Source organism: Triticum aestivum, chromosome 7B (assembly GCF_018294505.1).
Source record: "Triticum aestivum cultivar Chinese Spring chromosome 7B, IWGSC CS RefSeq v2.1, whole genome shotgun sequence".
In the NCBI taxonomy this organism is placed as follows: domain Eukaryota; kingdom Viridiplantae; phylum Streptophyta; class Magnoliopsida; order Poales; family Poaceae; genus Triticum; species Triticum aestivum.
In genome coordinates, this window is record NC_057813.1 from 746,132,611 (window position 1) to 746,140,476 (window position 7,866).

Here is a 7,866-nt window from a genome sequence, read left to right on the forward strand (position 1 = left end):
TTTTCTTCTCTCCTCCCTCCTCTTCCTTCCTTCTCCTACTCCGAATAGGAAAGGGGGAGGGGCAAACCTACTTGGAGTAGGTTTGCCCCCCTAGGGCGCGCCTTCCCCTTGGGCCGGCCTCCTCCTTCCCTCCTTTATATACGGGGGTACGGGGCACCCTAGACACACAAGTTGATCATTGAGATCGTTCCTTAGCCGTGTGCGGTGCCCCCCTCCACGATATTATACCTCGGTCATATTGTAGCGGTGCTTAGGCGAAGCCCTGCGACAGGAGAACATCAAGATCGTCACCACGCCGTCGTGCTGACGGAACTCCTCCCCGCGCCTCTGCTGGATCGGAGACCGGGGTGCGTCATCGAGCTGTACGCGTGTCAAGAACTCGGAGGTGCCGGAGTAACGGTGCTTGGATCGGTCGGACCGGGAGGACGTACGACTACTTCCTCTACGTTGCGTTAACGCTTCCGCTTCGGTCTACGAGGGTACGTAGACAACACTCTCCCCTCTCGTTGCTATGCATCACCATGATCTTGCGTGTGCGTAGGAAATTTTTTGAAATTACTACGTTCCCCAACAATGGCATCCGAGCCTAGGTTTTTATGGTTTGATGTTATATGCACGAGTAGAACACAAGTGAGTTGTGGGCGATATAAGTCATACTGCTTACCAGCATGTCATACTTGGGTTCGGCGGTATTGTTGGATGAAGCAGCCCGGACCGACATTACGCGTACGCTTACGCGAGACTGGTTTTACCGCCGTGCTTTGCACACAGGTGACTAGCGGGTGTCAGTTTCTCCAACTTTAGTTGAACCGAGTGTGGCTACGCCCGGTCCTTGCGAAGGTTAAAACAGCATCAACTTGACAAACTATCGTTGTGGTTTTGATGCGTAGGTGAGATTGGTTCTTGCTTAAGCCCGTAGCAGCCACGTAAAACTTACAACAACAAAGTAGAGGACGTCTAACTTGTTTTTGTAGGGCATGTTGTGATGTGATATGGCCAAGACATGATGCTATATTTTATTGTATGAGATGATCATGTTTTGTAACCGAAGTTATCGGCAACTTTCAGTAGCCATATGGTTGTCGCTTTATTGTATGAAATGCAAACGCCCTGTAATTGCTTTACTTTATCACTAAGCGGTAGCGATTGTCGTAGAAGCAATAGATGGCGTAAACGACAACGATTCTACGATGGAGATCAAGGTGTCGCGCCGGTGACGATGGTGATCATGATGGTGCTTCGGAGATGGAGATCACAAGCACAAGAAGATGATGGCCATATCATATCACTTATATTGATTGCATGTGATGTTTATCCTTTATGCATCTTATCTTTCTTTGATTGATGGTAGCATTTTAACATGATCTCTCACTAAAAATTATCAAGTAGTGTTCTCCCTGAGTATGCACCGTTGCCAAAGTTCATCGTGCCCAGACACCACGTGATGATCGGGTGTGATAAGCTCTACGTCCATCTACAACGGGTGCAAGCCAGTTTTGCACACGCAGAATACTCAGGTTAAACTTGACGAGCCTAGCATATGCAGATATGGCCTCGGAACACGGAGACCGAAAGGTCGAGCATGAATCATATAGTAGATATGATCAACATAGTGATGTTCACCATTGAAAACTACTCCATCTCACGTGATGATCGGTTATGGTTTAATTGATTTGGATCACGTGATCACTTAGATGACTAGAGAGATGTCTGTCTAAGTGGGAGTTCTTAAGTAATATGATTAATTGAACCTAAATTTATCATGAACTTAGTCCTGGTAATATTTTGCAAATTATGTTGTAAGATCAATAGCTTGCGTTGTTGCTTTCATATGTTTATTTTGATATGTTCCTAGAGAAAATTGTGTTGAAAAATGTTAGTAGCAATGATGCGGATTGGATCCGTGATCTAAGGTTTATCCTCATTGCTGCACAGAAGAATTATGTCCTTAATGCACCGCTAGGTGACAGACCTACTGCAAGAGCAGATGCAGACGTTATGAATGTTTGGCTAGCTCAATATGATGACTACTTGATAGTTTTGTGCACCATGCTTTATGGCTTAGAATCGGGACTTCAAAGATGTTTTGAACATCATGGACCATATGAGATGTTCCAGGAGTTGAAGTTAATATTTCAAGCAAATACCCGAGTTAAGAGATATGAAGTCTCCAACAAGTTATATAGCTAAAAGATGGAGGATAATGGCTCAACTAGTAAGCATGTGCTCAGATTGTCTGGGTACTACAATCGCTTGAATCAAGTGGGAGTTAATCTTCCAGATAAGATAGTGATTGACAGAATTCTCTAGTCACCATCACCAAGTTAGTAGAACTTCATGATGAACTATAGTATGCAAGGGATGATGAAAATAATTCCCGAGTTTTTTCATGATGATGAAATCGATGAAGGTAGAAATGAAGAAAGAACATCAAGTGTTGATGGTTAACAAGACCACTAGTTTTAAGAAAAGGGCAAAGGGATAGAACGGAACTTCAAGAAGAACGGCAAGCAAGTTGCTGCTCAAGTGAAGAAGACCAAGTCTGGACCTAAGCCTGAGACTAAGTGCTTCTACTGCAAAGGGACTGGTCACTGGAAGCAGAACTACCCCAAGTATTTGGCGGATAAGAAGGATGGCAAAGTGAACAAAGGTATATTTGATATACATGTTATTGATGTGTACTTTACTAGTGTTTATAGCAACCCCTCGGTATTTGGTACTGGTTCAGTTGCTAAGAGTAGTAACTCGAAACGGGAGTTGCAGAATAAACAGAAACTAGTTAAGGGTGAAGTGATGATGTGTGTTGAAAGTAGTTTCAAGATTGATATGATCATCATCGCACACTCCCTATACTTTCGGGATTAGTGGTGAACCTAAATAAATGTTATTTGGTGTTTGCGTTGAGCATGAATATGATTTGATCGTGTTTATTGCAATACGGTTATTCATTTAAGTAAGAGAATAAACTGTTGTTCTGTTTACATGAATAAAACCTTATATGGTTACACACCCAATGAAAATGGTTCATTGGATCTCGATCGTAGTGATACACATATTCATAATATTGAAACCAAAAGATGCAAAGTTAATAATGATAGTGCAACTTATTTGTGGCACTGCAGTTTAGGTCATATTGGTGTAAAGCGCATGAAGAAACTCCATGCTGATGGGATTTTGGAATCACTTGATTATGAATCACTTGATGCTTGCGAACCATGCCTCACGGGCAAGATGACTAAGACTCCGTTCTCCGGAACAGTGGAGCGAGCAACTAACTTATTGGAAATAATACATACTGATGTATGAGATCTGATGAGTGTTAAGGCTCGCAGCGGGTATCATTATTTTCTGACCTTCACAGATGATTTGAGCAGATATGGGTATATCTACTTGATGAAAACTAAGTCTGAAACATTTGAAAAGTTCAAAGAATTTCAGAGTGAAGTGGAACATCATCGTGACAAGAAAATAAGGTTTCTACGATCTGATCGCGGAGACAAATATTTGAGTTACGAGTTTGGTCTTCAATTAAAACAATGTGGAATAGTTTCACAAATTCATGCCACCTGGAACACCACATCATAATGGTGTGTCCGAACGTCATAACCGTACTTTATTGGATATAGTATAATCTATGATGTTTCTTACCGATTTACCAATATTGTTTTGTGGTTATGCATTAGAGACAGCTGCATTCATGTTAAAAGGGCACCATCTAAATCCGTTGAGACGACACTATATGAACTGTGGTTTAGCAAGAAACCCAAGTTGTCGTTTCTTAAAGATTTGGGGCTACGATGCTTATGTGAATTTTTTTTTCATCCTGATAAGCTCAAACCCAAATCGGAGAAGTGCATCTTCATAGAATACCCAAAGGAAACTGTTGGGTACACCTTCTATCACAGATCCGAAGGCAAAAACATTTGTTGCTAATAAATGGATCCTTTCTAGAGAAGGAGTTTCTCTCGAAAGAAGTGAGTGGGAGGAAAGTAGAACTTGATGAGGTAACTGTACCTGTTCCCTTATTGGAAAGTAGTTCATCACAGAAATCTGTTCTTGTGACTACTATACCAATTAGTGAGGAAGCTAATGATGATGATCATGTAACTTCAGATCAAGTTACTACCGAACCTCGTAGGTAAAACGGAGTGAGATCTGCACCAGAGTGGTACGGTAATCCTGTTCTGGAGGTCATGTTACTTGACCATGACAAACCTACGAACTATGAGGAAGCGATGATGAGCCCAGATTCCGCGAAATGGCTTGAGGCCATGAAATCTGAGATGAGATCCATGTATGAGAACAAAGTGTGGACTTTGGTGGAGTTGCCCAAGGATCGGCAAGCCATAGAAAATAAATGGATCTTCAAGAGGAAGACGGACGCTGATAATAGTGTTACTATCTACAAAGCTAGACTTGTCGAAAAAGGTTTTTGACAAAGTTCAAGATGTTGAATACAATGAGATTTTCTCACTCGTATCGATGCTTAAAAGTCTGTCCGAATCATGTTAGCAATTGCCGCATTTTATGAAATCTGGCAAATGGATAAACAAAACTGCATTCCTTAATGGAGTTATTAAAGAAGAGTTGTATGGGATGCAACCAAGAGGTTTTGTCGATCCTAAAGGTGTTAACAAAATGTGCATCTATGGACTGGTGCAAGCATCTCGGAGTTGGAATATAAGCTTTGATAAGCTGATCAAAGCATATAGTTTATACATACTTGCAGTGAAGCCTGTATTTACTAGAAAGTGAGTGGGAGCACTACAGTATTTCTGATAAGTATATGTGAATGACATATTGTAGATCGGAAATAATGTAGAATTATTCTGCAAAGCATAAAGGAGTGTTTGAAAGGAGTTTTTCAAAGAAAGACCTCGGTGAAGCTGCTTACATATTGAGCATCAAGACCTATAGAGATAGATCAAAACGCTTGATAAGTTTTTTTCAATGAGTACATACGTTGACAAGATTTTGAAGTAGTTCAAAATGGAACAGTCAAAGAAAGAGTTCTTGCCTGTGTTACAAGGTGTGAAATTGAGTAAGACTCAAAACCCGACCACGGCAGAAGATAGAAAGAGAATGAAAGTCATTCCCTATGCCTTGGCCATAGGTTCTATAAAGTATGCCATGCTGTGTACCAGATCTATTGTATACCCTACACTGAGTTTGGCAAGGGAGTACAATAGTGATCTACGAGTAGATCACTGGACAACGGTCAAAATTATCCTTAGTGGAATAAGGATATATTTCTCGATTATGGAAGTGACAAAAGGTTCGTCGTAAAGGGTTACGTCGATGCAAGTTTTGACACCGATCTGGATGACTCTAAGTCTCGATCTAGATACATATTGAAAGTGGGAGCAATTAGCTAGAGTAGCTCCGTGCAGAGCATTGTAGACATAGAAAATTGCAAATACATAACGGATCTGAATATGAAAGACCCGTTGACTAAGATTCTCTCACAAGCAAAACATGATCACACCTTAGTACTCTTTGGGTGTTAATCACATAGCGATGTGAACTAGATTACTGAATCTAGTAAACCCTTTGGATGTTGGTCACATGGCGATGTGAACTATGAGTGTTAATCACATGATGATGTGAACTATCGATGTGAATCACATGGTGATGTGATCTAGATTATTGACTCTAGTGCAAGTGGGAGACTGAAGGAAATATGCCCTAGAGGCAATAATAAAGTTATTATTTATTTCCTTATATCATGATAAATGTTTGTTATTCATGCTAGAATTGTATTAACCGGAAACATAATACATGTGTGAATATATAGACAAACAGAGTGTCACTAGTATGCCTCTACTTGACTAGCTTCTTAATCAAAGATGGTTATGTTTCCTAACCATGGACAAAGAGTTGTTATTTGATTAATGGGATCACATCATTAGTTGAATGATCTGATTGACATGACCCATTCCGTTAGCTTAGCTCCCGATCGTTTAGTATGTTGCTATTGCTTCCTTCATGACTTATACATGTTCCTATGACTATGAGATTATGCAACTCCCGTTTACCGGAGGAACACTTTGTGTGCTACCAAACGTCACAACGTAACTAGGTGATTATAAAGGTGCTCTACAGGTGTCTCCAAAGGTACTTGTTGAGTTGGCGTATTTCGAGATTAGGATTTGTCACTCCGAATGTCGGAGAGGTATCTCTGGGCCCTCTCGGTAATGCACATCACTTAAGCCTTGCAAGCATTGCAACTAATGAGTTAGTTGCGAGATGATGTATTACGGAACGAGTAAAGAGACTTGTCGGTAACGAGATTGAACTAGGTATTGGATACCGACGATCGAATCTCGGGCAAGTAACATACCGATGACAAAGGGAACAACGTATGTTGTTATGCGGTCTGACCGATAAAGATCTTCGTAGAATATGTAGGAACCAATACGGGCATCCAGGTCCCGCTATTGGTTATTGACCGGAGACATGTCTCGGTCATGTCTACATTGTTCTCGAACCGTAGGGTCCGCACGCTTAAGGTTTCGATGACAGTTTCATTATGAGTTTATGTGTTTTGATGTACCGAAGGTTGTTCGGAGTCCCGGATGTGATCACGAACATGACGAGGAGCCTCGAAATGGTCGAGACATAAAGATTGATATATTGGACGGATATATTTGGACACCGGAAAGGTTCCGGGTGAGATTGGAAATATACCGGAGCTCCGGGAGGTTACCGGAACCCCCCGGTAAGTATATGGGCCTTATTGGGCCTTAGTGGAAGGGAGGGAGAAGGAGCAAGGGAGGGGGCGCGCCCCCCCAAGCCCAATCCGAATTGGGAAGCCCCCCCCCCTTTTCTTCTCTCCTCCCTCCTCTTCCTTCCTTCTCCTACTCCGAATAGGAAAGGGGGGGCCAAACCTACTTGGAGTAGGTTTGCCCCCCTAGGGCGCGCCTTCCCCTTGGGCCGGCCTCCTCCTTCCCTCCTTTATATACGGGGGTAGGAGGGCACCCTAGACACACAAGTTGATCATTGAGACCATTCCTTAGCCGTGTGCGGTGCCCCCCTCCATGATATTACACCTCAGTCATATTGTAGCGGTGCTTAGGCGAAGCCCTGCGACAGGAGAACATCAAGATCGTCACCACGCCGTCGTGCTGACGGAACTCCTCCCCGCGTCTCTGCTGTATCGGAGATCGGGGTGCGTCATCGAGCTGTACGCGTGTCAAGAACTCGGAGGTGCCGGAGTAACGGTGCTTGGATCGGTCGGACCGGGAGGACGTACGACTACTTCCTCTATGTTGCGTCAACGCTTTCGCTTCGGTCTACGAGGGTACATAGACAACACTCTCCCCTCTTGTTGCTATGTATCACCATGATCTTGCGTGTGCGTAGGAAATTTTTTGAAATTACTACGTTCCCAAACAAAAGGAAGATCATCGGAATGGATGGAGTAGCCAATGAGCAAGACTTCGACAAGTACGGCGACCCGAGGATCGAACATGATGACGATGATGAAGTAGCAGCATACACCACAAGAAGAAGCAGGACCACCCTACCTAAAGGACGTCCGTTGCATAGAAGAACTCCATTTGCGAAAAAGAAGGGCAAGGAGATTGTGAACAGATAGCTAGCTAAGGTCGATTGTATTTAAATCGTAGACTTCATTTCTCGATTGTATTTCATGGGCACTTTTTGAACTATCATGAATATTTTTTAATTTCATGGACACTAGATCTCGATCCCCCTCCATCTCGATCGCTATCCCACCTCGCCAGATCTGGTCCACCGGCCGCCGCCGCTGACCGCCCGCACCCTCTCGATTCCCCTACTCAACCGTCGCGGCCGACCCCCCGCACCCCTCCCCTACTCAACTGCCGCCGCCGACCCCCCGCACCC